This window comes from Rhopalosiphum padi, chromosome 3 (genome assembly GCF_020882245.1).
Source record: "Rhopalosiphum padi isolate XX-2018 chromosome 3, ASM2088224v1, whole genome shotgun sequence".
Taxonomy (NCBI): domain Eukaryota; kingdom Metazoa; phylum Arthropoda; class Insecta; order Hemiptera; family Aphididae; genus Rhopalosiphum; species Rhopalosiphum padi.
The window spans coordinates 4470076-4488170 of record NC_083599.1 but is presented as its reverse complement, the minus strand read 5'-3'; the positions used below and the strand labels follow the sequence as shown (position 1 = coordinate 4488170).

Genomic DNA, 18095 nt, shown 5'->3' with positions numbered 1-18095 from the left:
AAAATAGTAATTTTAATTTTAATAATTTTTATAAAGTATTTAATCAAGTTGAAAAAAATACTTATTATATCAATTATATTTAGTTATTGGTTAAAAAAAACCTTTTTTGCTTTTATTATTTATACGTATTATAAAATTATTTATTTTTATTTATTTTATAGCGTAAATGCTTAAATCTTTATTTGTTGAAATTAATTGTATTTTTTTCTTGAATACAATTAGTTTTAAAAAGTGTTTCCTTTTATTTTATTTTTGAGCAGTTCGCAAACCAATTAAATACCTGTAGCTTTGAAATAGGATGTTGTGAGTTATCAGAGTAATAAAATAAATACTTTAAAATTGATTATTGTGTAATCCTAATAATAATAGATTACACTATATAATTTGAATAGATTATAACACTAAAATATGACCTTCGATTTTCTAAATGGGTTTTAAGACTATAACTAAAATTTTAAACTTTTATAAATAAATAACAATACCTACTGTGATTTAAACTAAAATCACTTACAGAAGAAAATTAATAATTAAATTCATGAGTTATTATTTATTATAGTTAGGTTTTACATTGTTTTTTTTTTTTTTAATAAAAAAAGATGAGATGAGATGGAGATTAAAAATTTCATTAAAATTAACATACAATATATGTAGAACTGCTCTAAGAACAATATTAAGTGTAATGACCAACGACCTAGAATAAAAATAAATAAATTGTATTATCTTCAATTTACGTAATATGTGTTTTTCTTTTGGAACCATCCAAGAAATACATTTCTTAAAACTTCGGTCATAAGTTTTGTGTCACCGCTCATTTGTCCGTGAAATTCTCTCTTTAATAGTTTTAGCTATTTAAGAAAAATAAACAAAAGAGAAAAATGTATTATTTCAAAGACATATAAGCCACAGCACGATAAAGATTTCCAAAAAGTTTCGAAACAAAGTGTATAATTTACCATTAAATAATTTTTTAACTATAATGATACAGTTTCGCACTAACTGAAAAAAAAAAATAACCAATTTTCTTGCATCACGGCAAACCCAACTTATTTGGAGTTATATGATCACTAAAAAAGGATTATAATTAGGATTATAAAAGCCGTCGAGTATTTAAATAATATCACATTCAAACGATTTAAAGTTTTTTTCTCTAGTCTATAATATTTTGTGCTAGTTGTTTGCCATCGAGACTTCAAGTTTCTATAGTCTATACGAACAAAACAAATAATAATAATAAAACAAGACACGAGTATGACGCACAATTTATAAATGTCTCTCATCTCTCTCTATATATAATATAATCCTGAAAATGGAAATATTTGTCACGCGTGTTCTCTGAAACTACTGATCCGATTATCTTGATTTTTTTTTTAAATAATAGAGTACATCATACATCAAGTCTTAAGCTTATTTTTAATTCTATAAGTTAGTGAAAAATCGAGTTTTTTTTTAATATATCGGCAAATACGCACAAAAAGATATTATTTTTTAATCCATGTTACCTGCAACTATTATTAGAATTATTTTAGTGAAAAGTTGATGTAGTATAACAGACAGCAGTACAATGACAACTTTTTGAGTTGTTGGTTTTTAGTCCAGAATGAAAAGGAAACCAAATTTGGGTGGTCCAACAAAAAAAAAAAAATTAGAAAATTAATTTAAAAAAGAATGTAGCCGTTAAGTGTTAAAAAAAGTAACAATAGACTATGTTAGGATATCCACCACACGCGTTACGCGAAATGTTTGCGTTGGAAAATCGAATTTCACGCTGATACATTATTACGGGCTACGAAGTCACAGGGATAGTATCTAGTATAATGTTATATAGAGATATGTGTGTGTGTTAAGATTACAAGTTGCAATTCAAGTAATTTTCGATCAACTATACACTTATTCAGTGTAGATTGTTTATCGTCATCTGCATTTTTATAAAAGTTAATTCTTCTTTTAAAAATCTCGACGTTGACGAACGTCGACGATTTGGTAAATCATTGCAGTCGATCTTATTACATTTCTTCGTACTATTGTAATGATTAATTTCATCGACGAGTAGACGTTTAGACAGCATCACGAAACATAATGCAACAATCGATTTGTACTCGAAAATCGCCGCTGCAACCGATTGCATTGAATTATCCAAAAAATAAAAATACTTCACGAAGACGATTATTATTTTTATTAAAATAGCGGATTTATGATGGGCTGGGTGCGCCGGACGAGTGATGGATGCGAGTTGGTATTATGTGTGAACACGTCGACGACTAAAAAAACACAGTCGTCCGGTGTTGTACCCGTATAGTATTATATTACGGCGTTCATATATACATATACATATATAATATACTCGTGTCGTAGTAGTAAATACGCGAATATTATTATTATATTGTATTACACGTTATAGTGCGTATGCGTTGACGCGTTGGACCGATTGCGATCGGCCGGTTGTGATGGGCGGAAAGGAACTAATGAATTTACATATTGTTGTCGGCATACGAATCGTATAAAATGTATAACGCCTGACCGGTTGTTAAAAGCCTCTTTATTAGTGTGGGCGCGAATAAAATCCCGACGCAGTTGCGGTATAATATGTCATGGGGCGCACATAAAAAGCTACATTTTACTGCGTTCGGACTGCGCTTGTCTGGAATTGGGCGGATGTAAACGGAAACTTCTTAGGGCCCAATAAATCAGAAAACGAGAGAAAAAGAGAGACAGAGCGTGGGTGGGTGTGTGTGTGTGTGTTCATCTAGGTCCGATACAACGGGCCTCCAGGCCGCAACGACTCGGTGGTGGTTAGACGACGTGGAGACTTTTTGGAAACATACTATACGCACTCCAAATGGAAACGCATACATACGGTGAGCTTAACGGTAGCTAACAATAACTATAACTTCCGTTGTTGTGTAAGTAGCAACGTATTATATGTACTATTTTAATAGTATTAATTATTTTAAACAGGCCGTTTACCATTTTTTTTTTGCACATTATTAACAGTAAGTTGTAAAAGCATCAGATTAGAGATTAAAAAATAAAAAACAATTTCTGAAAAAAAAAAACTTAAAATTTAAACTACTCACGTTCGTATACTAGATATTTTTAAACAAATATCGTTCTACATTATAATTCAAAATTCAAATTTGTTAATACATAAAACGAATGATTTTTGTTAATTTTTCACTCAACGAACAGCATAAGAGTGATACTTATTATGTTTAATAATCGGAACGTATTTCCTAAAAAGTATACATTATTATTCGTAGGTAGTTCACTAACGATTTGTTATCCAATTGAATCAGCGCATTTATCTAGGTAAAATATAGAAATTAAAAACTATAATGATAACGGTTAGTTTGCAAAAAACTTTCTAATTATTAAAATTTGTTATACATGTATTTTGTTTATTTATTATAAATGATTTTAGTAAATGATTCAGACTATAACTTATACAATCGGATACATCAGACATAAACTATACAAATGTATATTATGATTGATTTTTAAATTAAATAACTGCAGATATAAATAATAGAGGTAATAATAATAAATCGATTAACAATCAAAATAGAGAACTGGGTGTTTGAACTGTGCTAGCGAAATCTGAATTCTAGTATGGATTCTATAATGTAAACGAAACAGAAGCACAAACACTTATCCCTATAATGAAGAACCAAGAGATTCGCGAAGGGATGAATTGAGACCACGCAAATGATTAAATCAAAATGCTTATATTTATCAAACACTTGAATAGCATTATTGATCTTACTACAAAGGATCTATACACTGCAGTAAATTGAAAATGTATGCCATGGGGGTGTTTGTAATTTATATATCGTGTATTCGTTGTTACTTAAAACGGGATGAGATGAACGGATTTTGTTAATGAAAATATTTCTTTCAAGTTACACGCAAAGAGTACATCGCTTACGACGTATACATATTATATTCTAAGATGTACAATAATTTATTGAAACAATTTACGTTCACTTTGTGGTTTTTTAGCGTCAATAAAGAAATATCTATAATACAGGTATCTTATGTTTCTCTAAAACAAAATGTACAAACAAAACAAAATAATGAGCGTTTGCCGTTAAAATAATAATTAAAGAGTTTCAATATGCATAGATAATTAATTACCCACTAAAAATATGGTATAATATTAATTATTAACGGCATTACAGGGTATATTGGATTAATGGGAATATTATTCTCCTCGCTAATTATCCAGTTTCAAGTTAATTTAGAGTTCATAAAGTATTGATCGAATCAATTATTTTTCACCGACACGGTTAAACAACAATCGTCGTACCTAATAAAAAATCAATCGTTTACGAAAACGACACTGCCTAGTCGCCTTTGAGCGTTCCGTACTGATTAAGGATCCGCCAACGGTATTGTGCAGGGTACTCGATCTCAAGGCCCGATGACCGCGAAGCAATATAATATAGACGCATTTCCTTGCCGTAATAGTATGTAATATATATATACGAGCGCGTGTGTGTGTCTCGCGAGTGCAGCGTTCGTGGGGGAAACTAAACGATCCGATTTGCTCGACTTCATTTTCAGGTGACTCAGACGAATGTGGTTTTACGAGTTTTTCCGGAGTCTTAGGGATTTTATTATTATTATTATTATTATTTTCTTTTTTCGGGAACGTCAGGAGTTTTTCAATGCACGATAAATCTATACCATGTCCCGCCGAGCCGACCGAAGGAAATTTTCATCACCACTTTATCTATACACTTATATATATTATATATATAAAATAATGATACCCACGTATTACATAATGTACTACCGGCGGTACCTATACCACAGTCGAAATTAATACCTACGCATTTCCCTCCGGTAAAGTCAATCGAGCGTTTTGTATCTATATTAAATCATGCGCACCGGGCGGCGATAATTATTTATTAATTCGGATCAACGCCCAGCGGTGTTATTCTTGGTATACAATATCGTTCCGGTGTGTGTTATATAAAGTCGTATCGCGAAGTGTTATTCGTTCGTGTCCGAGGGTTATTACGTAATATAATTATTATGGTTTCCTCGGGACAGGATTGAGAAAAATATATTACGCATCGTGATTTTTCAGCAAAAACGATGCGGTAAAATAATCTTTCACGTCCTTTTTACCAAATATTATTTCCAATTGAACGGGAAAACGGACCGTTTAGCAAAAGAGATTGATTTTAAATCTAGATCAAATCGAGCAAAACGATCAATATAAAGTTCAAACAGTATGTTTTTGTCTGAATGGAAAGTACGAAATAAAAAAAATGAACTGAACGCAGGATAAAACATATTCGTCTTGATTGAAAAGGGAAAGTTGTAAGTCTTGGAATAGGACTAAAAAATCGTTTACACAATCGTATAATTAAAAAAAAAAAAAAATCAATTTCTCGATATTTTTATAATTTTTGAAACGAGTTATGTACCGATTAAAGTAAATTACGTTTTATAAATACTAAATAGTGTAGCAGTTTTGCATGCATATAATATCCACACGTAATAATTAATTTTATTGTTGTAATTTTATTTTTCGTTTTTTCAAGCCCTTTTGTTTTTAAAATGATTTAAATGAAATTACCACTGCAAAATGTATACATATAAAATTCCATTATACAAGCGAATCGTAGCAAATTGTAAATTTAAAATGCTCATCATAAATTTCTTGGAAATTAAAATACATAAGAATATTAGAGTAGTATCAATGGTGAACGTGCACATAGTAAATAAGTGCATTATATTGAAAAGTCTTATAATACTGAAAAAATAGAATCACACGTAGGTGCATACAACATTATTAAATCATCGCGATGAGTTGTTGTTTCTCGTGAACAATAGCATAATAATATATACGTTATTGAAAATACCAGGGATTCGTGTTTATTGTATTATATCAAATCGCACTAGTTGTTGTATATAATATTGCAATTATTCTGATGCGAATGTAGGTCGAACGCTGCACAACCATTAAATCATATTTACAACGACATTTCATGCGTATACAATTTGCGGTCATTTTGTCCAAATCGAGTTTAAGACAAAAGGATTTTCGAAAACGACAAATAAAAATATACTAATAAAATTAATAATTATTACATGTGGGTAATATTATAATATACGTCATAGGAAACTGCTGCACTATTTTAAAACGTATTTTACTCTAATCGGTAATATTTCGCATGTAAACGTGTAGTTTATTCTCGATAGAATGCCGTTGAATAATAAAATGTATTAAGTGATAGTATATAAAAAGGGCAAAGAGTTGATGATGTACGAGAACGGGTCACCGGTAAACAATCTTAACGAAAGAATGAAAGTGGGAAAGGTTTTTTAATCTTGATCAATAAGAATCGTAAAAAACAACGGTCAATCAGAATATCGTATCAGAATATTCAAATATTGGAGAACTGTCAACTGATATTTATAGAAGTGAGATACGACTCTTATACGACTCATGATCAGTGCTCGAATCGTGAAGAACCATATTATATTCTTGAAGGTATTTAGATCATTATAATAAATATATCACACAAAAGGTAAAGACAATCAACATAAATCACTATCGTTCTAAAATAATCATTAAAACGGCTATTTTCGTAGCTAAAGAATTAATACAAGCACATAATATTACTGTTAACATCGACGCTTCTGATGACGGACCGACATAAAAGATTAGTTGCCGCGTCCAACACGAGGTACTCCATCAAAGTATCCCAAAATTATTCACAAATAAAAAACATTTTTCGGCAATAAACACGATTGAACTTTTATTTCACATCGTAACCATTATCAGACCCAACCAATATCACTCGCTACGCGGCCAAAGGAATATGGACTACGTTCTAGCCGTTTCATTTAAAAGCACGAAAATTCCACACTTCATCATTAGTATATTACTTTACCGCACAGCAGTGCAATTCACTATTATTATAATAATATGCTCACTCAGTCCCATAGTTGTGTGAGCGTCATAACTCACGGGAATAATCTTGGGCAACCCACATAGTAAGTTGTGTCATGATTTCTATGGGACACAAGGAATCTCTAAGATAGATTATTATAGGCACATGCAAATAAACGAAAGCTTTTTGAACTGAATTCAGTCGAATAGCACGTACCATTGCTATAGTCTATCGCAGTGGTCTTCAACCTTTTTGGGACTCGCGACCCACTTTTCAGGCTTATATTTTTCGTGACCCGCGTAAGCTTTGTAAAAAAGCTAAAATTGCTTAATGCTTTGCTGTAGTACCATTAAACCATTTAAACTGAATAAATACAAATTACATTTTAGTAGGCATTTTCATTTATTAATTAAAAAATTATTTTTTACCTTATACCTATAATTTTTTTAAAAAGAAGACTTATCGCGACCCAATTTTAAAACCGGTTGATTAAACTTTGTTATTTTGACTTGTGTGATAGTGTGATACCGACCAGATCATTGTCGGTTTTATATACACATTCGCTTCATTGGAATCGATTGTGTATATATATATATAATATATAAATTAAAAAAATAATATATCGAACCAGTGAGAACTTGTGTACGATACATCGATTCGCGTCAAAATGAGCGTACCTACACGTATGCAATATTATTATTATTGTTGTTGTTGTTGTTGTTATTGTACAGCGCGTATTATTCACAACGACGATGATGTTGTTAACAATACAGTAATAATAATAAGAAAAAAAGTAAATATCATACGAGCCACGTTTTGGCCCACCGCCTAGATCGGCCGTACGTCAAAACATAATAATATATAATATCTAATATGATGGCGTGCCATAGGGTTTGCGTTTTGAACGGCGAATGAAGAAGAAGAAGAAGAAAAAATAAAGGGAAAAAAAGCGATTTCTCACAATACGAGCATTATATTCCGTGATAAATTATTACCGTCGTTGCATTGTACTGAAGGGTACCTACGACTGCAGAGAGTGCATTACCACCCGAGGAGGTCAAACCGATAATATTATATATAATGTATTATATTTGGACGTGATTGCGGTGCGTGCTGCGTTTATTGTAACCGTGTAACTACTACCCGCGTAATGGTGTATACAGCTGGACTGCGGGCCGTGCCGACTTTGCGGCGATCGTTTCTGTTCCGGACTGGTCGCGGCGGCACTATATCAATATCGATCCGACGAGATTAACGACGCGGCCGGTCGTTAATACATTGTGTATCGTATTAAAGCATATTATTATTATAAGCCGCACGATCGCGTGGGACGTGCGAAATGCAAATCGTTTGATATATAGAACGACGTATACGTCAACCGTGTTTACGATTCGGCGGATGAAAGAGCCTTCAGCACGTGCATATAGTGATGTGATTTTCCTAAGCTGCATAATGAGTGCAACTCTTGTTGTTCTACAATGTACAACAATATTGTTGCTCACGAAAATGCATAATAATTAGAAAGTACATATTAATATTATTTAAAGACGGGATTTCGAGGAAGAAAAATTAAGTTTTTCCAACGGGTCAGTCACCCCGACGCGCGTCATGATATTATACAGTGCAGTGTTACCGCTTACCACCGCGTATATGGTCGTACCATAATAAGTGGGGTTAAACTGAAAGTGTTTTCAGCGAAGAGTTGATTAAGAAAATTACTACCCGGTGAACGAAAATTTTGAATTCATCCCTAGGGATGTTGTGTACGGATATAATATTATAATATGAGCTCCGTAGTCTGTCTTTCGTTAAATTATTATTATTATTATTATTACTTATTGTTATTATTATTCAAACGTTTACTTATCTGTGATGGGTTTACCCAGTTGTTCTCGTGAATACTTTGGCCGGGGGGAAAGGTTAAAAGAGAAACTGGAACTATTTGTTATCGTTGAATTTCACTCTCTTTCTTTCTCTTTCTTTCTATTTTATCTCTCTCTTTCTCTGTCCCTTTTTAAAACCATCGGGCCCGAAAATTGTTTCCTAACGTCAATAATGTACGGCCCACCAAAGTCGGGACAGCCGCGGTACTATAGGGTGCCGGCTGCATCGGTGGCAAACATGGTGGTGAAGGGGTAGTATTTACTTTTGTTCTTATTCCGTAGACGCGCACCCACAACCGCCCTAGCTACGGTAGTAGTATATCCGTTATAATACACGAGAAACAAAAATAAATATATCACCAGAGGAGGTACAAACGTTAATTTACAGCACCCCGTGACGGGCCCAAATCCAACGATGTGTATAAACGCCCATTTAAACGGGGTGTGAAGCGGAGCTATGTTGCGCGCACGTTGGTCTTCGCCGTCGTTGCATTTTATTTAGCGCGATATTAATTGTTTATATTATTATTATATTATTTCGTCAATCGAGACGTATCTAATTCTAGCAGGATAATTAATTCACGCTTTCTTCAATTCCTCTCATTAACAACATCAAAGCCGCGCACGGTGTAAGTCTCTCTTTGTTCCCTTTGTCGACTCGCCACGCCACTGTTTTCCGGTGGTCCCTGCCGAGTTTGCGATGTATGTAAACACGGTTTTACGGGGAGGGGGTACGTCAAGTACATCACCAGCACCGGGTGCGTTAACAAATTCCTAGTGTGCGAGTGTGTATGTTTTCTATGAGATATTTTTACTTTTTGATTTTGTTTTTCCCCTTAGAAGCATTGTTAATTCATATGATGAAATTTCCACTTTCTTTCTTTTTCCTCTATTTTCCGACATCAAAGATTGTTCGTTTCAATTAAACGCGACGCGAAAAAAAATATAACGCTAACACTAAGAATTACTGTTAATTAAAAGGTGTCCCAGAAGTTTCGTATTTCATCGTAGAATAATTAAATATCCTATGACACCGTGGCCTAAAAAATGTTTAAAAATATCAAATATCTTTCGCGTTCCAGCTGAACCGAGCTGTCTAGTTGGTTTTTAATTAAAAATGCGCAAGTATAGCAAAATCGGAAAAGACGCACGCGACCGAGGTGTTATCGAATTATCCAGAATTGTATACCTACGTTTTCTCTCACTCGAAACAATAATAATAGAATTCATCATCCATAAAAAGTATACACATTACGCGTGCAAAACATACATTTTTTATGAATATTCAACGCGTGTATACAATACAATTCCGCCGAACGAGAACCTTTTTCTTCCATTCCACCCCTTCGAATTCCATTTGTAAGTGTACAACCCTTTTCCGCACATGTATCTAAGTGGGGGTAAATGAAATATAATATTCTATCTTTTAAACTAAAAATAATATGTAAAAAAAGGATACTGGAATAATATGAAACACGAATAAAAGCACAGCTCGTAATGGAAAAATAAAAGTAAAAGTGGGGTCTTCATCATATTAGCAATCACTAATTGTTTTGTCGTTCAAAACCATGTGTTTTTTCATCCCATATTGCCTTAATTTTTAACAAGATTATTAAATGAATCAGAATTTAAAAAAAAAACCATCAATATAACTAAATTGTACAATATCATTTAATTGTGTGTGCTAAGGATAACATGTTTGGACTATTACGATTCGAAAATTATTATTATAGTTATCATTACTAATGTTTAATTAATATTTTATTACTTAAAAAAATATCTGCGTATTATTATATACACTTATCAATACTAGGTTCCATGTTACAACTATTTTTATTTTTTTGAAGTGTTATTAAATAATAATTACTCATTCAAATTTCGATTGAAATATTTACAATTTTTCAAAATTATCATCTTCTTAATACTTTACAGCAAAACTAGGTAGTTCTAATTCGAATAAAATAACTTTGCATTTCTATAGGGCACTCTATAAATAATTTAAAAATCTATATAATTGAAATTATGGTCCTCAATCATATTTAGAAAGAAAACGTGAGAATGAGCATATGATATTATTAGTAAATAAAACTGTGTATATATTTATAGAATGTTAATTTATATTTTATAGAAATGAAATATATTATATAACTGGACGACTGTCATCACTATTGAATCTTGTGGCTGTGGTATTCAATGGTATTAGAAATGGTATTAGAAATGGTATTACTACAGAGATAATAACTTTGTACGATGTTTCTAAATCAAAGTGTCAATAATAATAATTGTAAAGAGTTATTAAAAAATACATATTATACTAAACTTTTACTTAAAACTTGGTTGCTTTAACTTCTACTTTAGCCGAATTTCTCAAAATAAAGATAGATGATTTTTTTTTTTTTTTTTTGTTTAATCGAAATTTACATTTTCAACTCAAATATACACGATAACAATAATATAACTATTTGAATCGTGAATTTTTTCACAGACCACCATTTATATGTTATTTAGTCAAATCATTTATGATAAAATCACTAAAGTCCTTATTATTATTAAATCAATATTAAACAATGTTAGAAAAACTATGATTATCATTCAGAATAGATTCGAGTATATCATTAATCATTATACATCCTACACTTTAAATTCACATACGTTAGTGATGAGTTGTTATATAAATATTATTCATAATATAATATAATATATATTATTTTATACGTACCTAAGTGAAATATCGATGATGGAATATGATTTGATTTAAAATCAAATTCCTATTGTTGCTGGTTTTTTTATTTTGATAAAATAATTGTTAATTTAACAATAGTATTTTTTGCTTAGGTATAGAAAATTATCTATAAAATTAACATTTATATTTAATTTTTTATAGCTCTAACTAATTTTAAAATGATTAATGATGCTATTCCTATTATACCAATGCATTGAAGAACGAAAGCAATATCATGATATGATATTGTATAGTATGTTATATATTATATGAATATAAAATATAACAATTATTTGAAGTTAAATAATAACATATTATCTATATGTGACACAATAATATCGCAAGACCAAAACATGCCAACAAACGCATAATTTTTAATACGTGGACGTATTCATAGTTTCATACATCTCTTTGAAGATGTATAGTTTAATTTAAGTTCAAATAATAAATAACATTAAAGATGATTCAAATTTACTTGATTTACTGAACAATATTTATTTCGTCAACGATTTGCTATACACATAATTGTTTAATATTATAAATAAAAAATATAAGTTCTAATTTATCGTATTCCCGCGAACCATATCGCGTTCTTTTGATCCTCTGGGAATTACTTACTATACTGATTATGTTCCCGGGAATCTCTCGGAGTTCCGACAAACGATATTTAATTGATACAATAATATCATGTAGTTCCTACAACATACATTCTAGTAACACTCTACGACGTGTATCGGAGGCGCGTACGGTTATTTAAATATAATAAACACAAATTAATATATCGAATGTTATTAAATTGTGTTCAATTTATAGAATTTAATAATAAAATAAGAATTCTACAACAACGATATATAAAAAAAAGATAAAAACTCGGTTTGATTGATTGCCTTTCGTCGATCGAAAAAAAAACAACACAATATCGATCATAAAATATATTATTAAACGTACTCGAAACGAATACATATGTTTATTTATTTTTCCCTTCATTATGTATATATTTTAAAAAGAGTATAGAGCTGCATTTCGATTTAAAATGTGCACTTCAGCGTTTTTCCCGTCCTCGCTAAAAACAAATAATACGGTATGGTATTATTCAATATAATATTATTATTATTATCGTTCGATATCGTGTCCGTGTTGCAGACACCACACATTATAATAGGTACGTAGTATTGTATTATGGAAAATCGTTCTTATTATTTTCTATTCGAAGTGTTGCGACGCATTTGCAATATTTTAATTTGTAAATTCGTCCCGCGACCGTGACAAGTATAAATAATTATCACGAAATTCGCAGTACCTACACACACCACATTTGTGCGTCGCGACGCGTATACGGTTACAACTACGGATGTGGTGTACACCTACCGCGGACGTGCACGCGGCGGCGAATTCCCCACTAAATTAATATCGTTTATTTACGGCTGTCCTCTCGCTCACTACCTATTATATATACATATATATATATATATATACGTACACTGGTACAGCGCATGCCGTTCGAGAGAACACGGCGAAATTATTTCAATTGTTAAATTGACAGCGGAGTTTGTTTCTTCTTTTTAAATTTTTTAACTGGAACTTAGCAGAAAGTCTCTTTAAACTTATCGTTTAACTCGGTTTTATTCGTTTTGTTGTTGCCGCCGTTCTTGTATATATACGATATATATATATATATACGTGTGTGTGTGTATATTATTTCACTGTATACGACTACGACGGCTCTCCGTGTGCCTAAACGCCAGAGTTTTGGAATTTTTATTCTTTTTAAAGTTTGGCCGTTAAAAAATAACAGCGAAAACAAACAAACAAACAAACAAGTTTTATACTCGGACGGACGGAACGCAGTAAAAAAAAAAGGAGACGCGCGTACAGCACAGCGCGTTTCGTCGGAGGTGGCAGCGTTAACCGCCGCCGCCGCCGCCGCCACGGCCACCCCCCCCCCCCACCTACCGGTCGTTTCGGGCATAATTTATTTGCAGTCGTTATAAATATAAACTACGTGTATATTATATTATACGCGCAAATATAGTCATAATAAAAATAATAATTATATTTTACGTAATTATAATATATTACGTAAACTGTGCACTTTAATGTACTCATTATAATGTACAGGCACACATATTAATTGTTATGTATAGCTATATAACACACCTCTATAATACTCGCGTTATAATAATATAATAATACGCGCGTACAGCAATAACAACGATGACGATAATAATAATAATAATAATAATAATTATAATTACAATAATATTATCGCGTACGACGACGCGTAAAACGGCAGTAGTAGTCGTCGTCGGCGGCGGCGGCGAAAAAAAATGCAAACGCGCACAGACGAGCGCGCGCCGACTAAAGGGGACTTAAATAAATATGTCGTTGCCTCGGATAGACGCGCGCGCACCGACGTGTAAATAAACAATTCTTAATTAAAAAAGAACCCTTTTGATGGCGGCTTAATATTAAAAACATAATTTCACGTCGAGGTTAACCTGCGACCGGGTAACCTGTCACACGCGACTCCGGTCCGTAAGTATATATCATACCGGCTGATATACACACACACACACACACACATATATATATATATGTATTATAAACGCGGGAATACGTACATGCGCGTATAATAAACATAATGCACTTAATTACCGCCGCCGAGCAAATTACGTGTACTGTTTACATACAATAATTCATACATATATATATATATATATATATATACGCGTTGTTTTACTCGGCCCGATTACCGACCATAATAACATATTATTATACATATATAATATTACCCGTACGACTATATTTCGGGTGAGTGTATTACGTGCATATTATAATATGTACCGCAGGCCCGGTAATCCGATATCGGTTTGTACTTAGTAATAATAATGATAATAATAACAATAATATAATATAATAATGTACTGTACGTCGCGACTAAACACACGCTCGACGGTATCCGAAAACACACTGCGCAGCGTCACTGCGCTTTGTGGCTTTTTATCAACCGCCCCGCGTACGGCCCCGACTACTCGGCTCGTCGTCCGCCACGTAAGGTAATCTATTAATTTATCGTACAGCGGAATTTCGTTCGACGGTTATATTCATGGGCGTATTTAGGCACAGGCCCTATAGGCCCGGGCCTAGAGCGGCAACATTTGGAGGGCGGCAAATTTTAACGATATTTTTTTACAAAATTACAATAAGTATTTTTCATTTGATGAAATCAAACTTATAACTAATTTTTTGTTCGCACAAAATTAAACATCTATTTACATGTACCTACTATATTTATACAAATTTGCCGAGGAAAAAAGTAGAAGAAAAAATTTAAAGTTTTAATATTTGTAATTTAATGTTCATTAATAATGTATATTTTTTAATATAATAAATTGTATATTCAAATATGTTTTATAAATAATTTTAGGAATGATGGAGGGGGGAGGCGGCAAATTGGAAAGTGCCTATAGGCAGAAAAACCTTAAATACGCCACTGGTTATATTAATAACACGACGTACTATTATTACGTCGAGTGTAACGTTGTCTTGGCCTCGAACTTCCGCGACCGTTTTTTAGACGTAGTCATATAGTAATTGAGGTATTGGTCTTCGACGAAGACCAAAACGAGTGACACTACGTGTAAGCTGTATAATGATATTTACATCGGACGTGTTGTACGAGTGTGGATATTCGATTACAATTGTATACTATTGTGTCTGCAAAACCGTCATTGTCCGCCACGGTTCGGGCACATACTGCATATTTTTAATAGTATACTATTATAGTTCACTTTCGGTTCGACAGTAAATATACCTATTATAAGATTAAAAAATGACAATATTTTGGAGGGCGAGACGCTGAGTTTTTTTAAAAAAAAATTAAAATTTTGAAAAGTTAAAGGATATTTTAAAATATTTTTGTCAATTCCAAAACGATTATAATGAAAAATAATGGAAAAAAAACTCAGCATCGTGCCCTCCGAAATATTATTGTCATCTTTTAATTTTATAATAAGTATATATTTTACTCTGGAACCAAAATTGAGCGAGTTCTACTCAGGCGGCGTAAACGCGTTTTGTCTATGTCGTACGTGTGTAGGACGGAGACAATACATGCGGGTGCGACGTTCTCTTATAAAATCGTATTTAATATACTCTAATTTAATCGAATTTAAATTTAAAAGCAAATTAACTCTCACTCGCGAGAGGAAATGTCCTATATCGTTTCACGAAATGACTCCCGAAAAGATTATTAGCATCAATATTTCGTCTGTAATTCAAAGGTCGCGGGTGAATAATAATATGATTGGTACACGTTGAAAACACTTAGTCTCGCCAGCTTTACACTTGTGCACGGCTCATGTTGTTTCTGTTGTTTGGGGTGGTTAGATTATTGCATTATTACTGAAGTGCCGATATTGTTATAAATAATGCTTCGAACATTAGTAGTGGATGTTTAAGTCGTGACATCGACAAAAAAATATGTTAAATAAGATACGAAATACAGAGAAAAAAAATGTGAAATAAACTCAATTTCGTTTTATTTTGTTTTATTGTTGTTGTTAAAATGTATTGCAATCTATGTACGTATACAGCCGATAAAAAACTGATTTCGTTTTGTGTATATTATATTTTTCAAATAACATTAAAAGTAGATACCTGCTAATTAGTTTACGATATTGATATAATATTCATGCTAATGTTATAATTTTTGTGTTTAATGGCTGAACGTTTACGCCAAACAACTAATAAGTAAAATTTAATATTATTATTTACCTACCGTAAATAAGTTTTTATAACCACGTAGGTTTACATGAATTTATATGTATTATAAAATAACACTTTGGATACTTAAAGTGTTGTTATAGTATAGTTTAAGATGAAGTTTAACTAATTAAAATGGTCGACAAAGTAGAGATTATAATATAATACCATAATCTAACAAGATATGTATTCAGTCCCTGAAAATGTATTACTTTTTACTGCACTTAACCGTTTTTTATGTATAGTTTATTCGTGTTATATCTTACTTTTAGAACGCAGAAAAAAAGAATAGCTTCAATATTATGAAAACTTTTGCAAAAGTAAAAAACAATTCCTTATACAATAACCGTGAACAATTAAAGCAATTAAAAAAAAAAAATCACTGTGCCATAAAGTAGATTTAGATGAGTGTACCTCTTCATTGAGAGGTTACTGTATTGAATTTGATTAATTTAAATTCAATGATAAATCGCATTTCGTACAAAAACAGTTGAGTGCGGACATAATATGTCAGCCTATTATTCCAAAGATATTTTATATCGAATTTATATAATTACTAAGGATACGGTAAAATAAACTTATTTTTGCCAAAAACTAAATAGCATAAAACATTTCATAATAATTATTATAAAAATATTTTTTCTACTATGTTATAATCTGTTATTACTGACTTAGATGTCAATACTGACGTACCGTAGAAAGGTGTAAACGATTTTATAATATTTATTATTTTTTTTTTTTTTAAATAAAGAAAACGTTATCAATTGTTTAGTTATCAAAATTTGTACTTGAAATGTTTTATAAAAATGTTTTAAAACTGTAAGAAAAGCGTACGAAAGATGAAAATATTTTGTAATAATATGTACCACAACAAAACATAAAAATCGTTAAATCATAAAATATAAAATAATAAAATATCTATGAATTACTATTGACATGAACATTTTAAATTTAATTAATCAAAAAAATTGTACGCAGCTTCATGTTAAACTTTTTTTCTTCTAAATTATACTAATACAAATTCATGAATAATCTTGTTTTAAATTTTCAAACCTAATGGGTAATAATATTAAAAACTCCTCTATGGGTTCTTGACTACAAAATGATTTACATATTTTTATGATTTGACAAATTGAGTATATATGTTTTAACTTTTTTAACTTTAAATGATTATAAAGATTTGGTGAAATATGTATTATTGATATATTTTTTTTTTGCCGTAAAATAATGATGAACCACCTTGTTAAACGTTCAACATTTATTTTCACAGATACAAATTAAACTGTATAATTTATTATATTTATAATTTCTATTATTTATAAATAACAAGATCATTGATTATTCAGGAAATCATTGGGTACTCTTATCGCCCAATTCCTACACCACTTAGATTCGGCTCAAAATTACAATTTTTTACTTTCCTAAAAGATGGTGTTAAAAAAAAAGAAAAACACACACACATACAAGACTGTAGAATCAATACAATTGCCACTCCCCTCAGTATCTATTTTATAGTCCTAATTATGGTATCGTATTATCATATTAAACGTTTTAAATGAAGTATTATAGCTAATATTAATATACAATTACTTCGTTGATATTCTTTATAATTCAACAAATCATGAAATATAATTCAAATCAATACGTTCGACAAAAAAAAAAAAAATATATATCATACAAATTAAACGATTTTTCTACATTTCGATTACATCGATTTATACTGCCGAACACGTTGCACGTTGGCCTATGGTCCTATTGCATACCGATGTAATTATTCAAAACGAGTGGTGTTTAAAATTGCAAACAAAATCCTAATAACGT

At 31.3% G+C, this 18095-nt stretch overlaps 1 protein-coding gene across 1 annotated transcript in view; it reads right to left on the bottom strand.

Moving 5' to 3' along the window:
- Nucleotides 1-18095, bottom strand: part of LOC132923691 (uncharacterized) — a 350681-nt gene that overhangs the window by 261689 nt on the left and 70897 nt on the right. The gene's annotated exons all lie outside the window — the stretch shown is intronic.